The sequence below is a fragment of the Terrapene carolina genome, unplaced genomic scaffold (genome assembly GCF_002925995.2).
Source record: "Terrapene carolina triunguis isolate 2854851 unplaced genomic scaffold, T_m_triunguis-2.0 Scaffold56, whole genome shotgun sequence".
Taxonomy (NCBI): Eukaryota; Metazoa; Chordata; order Testudines; family Emydidae; genus Terrapene; species Terrapene triunguis.
In genome coordinates, this window is record NW_020664407.1 from 674,441 (window position 1) to 674,767 (window position 327).

Genomic DNA, 327 nt, shown 5'->3' on the forward strand with positions numbered 1-327 from the left:
GGGGGGGGCAGTCAGGGAACAGGCAGCGGTTGGATAGGCGTGGGAGTCCCGGGGATCTGGCGGGGGCAGGGGTGTGGATAGGAGTCAGAACAGTCAGGGGACAGGTAGGGTGGGGGGGTCTCAGGAGGGGGCAGTTGGGGACAAAGATAAGGGAGGCTTAGATAAGGGGTGGGGTCCCGGGGGGTGATTAGGGGCAGGTCCCGGGAAGGGGCGATCAGGGGACAAGGAGCAGGGAGGGTTGGATGGGTTGGGGGTTCTGTGGGGGGCAGTCAGGGGGGCAGGAATTGGGAGGGAGTGGCTAGGGGGCGGGGCTACGCCCCCCCCCCC

At 67.9% G+C, this 327-nt stretch overlaps 1 protein-coding gene across 1 annotated transcript in view; it reads right to left on the reverse strand.

Annotated features, from left to right (window-relative positions):
* The window catches only part of LOC112118940 (LYR motif-containing protein 4), a 138,225-nt gene that overhangs the window by 137,133 nt on the left and 765 nt on the right, over positions 1-327 (reverse strand).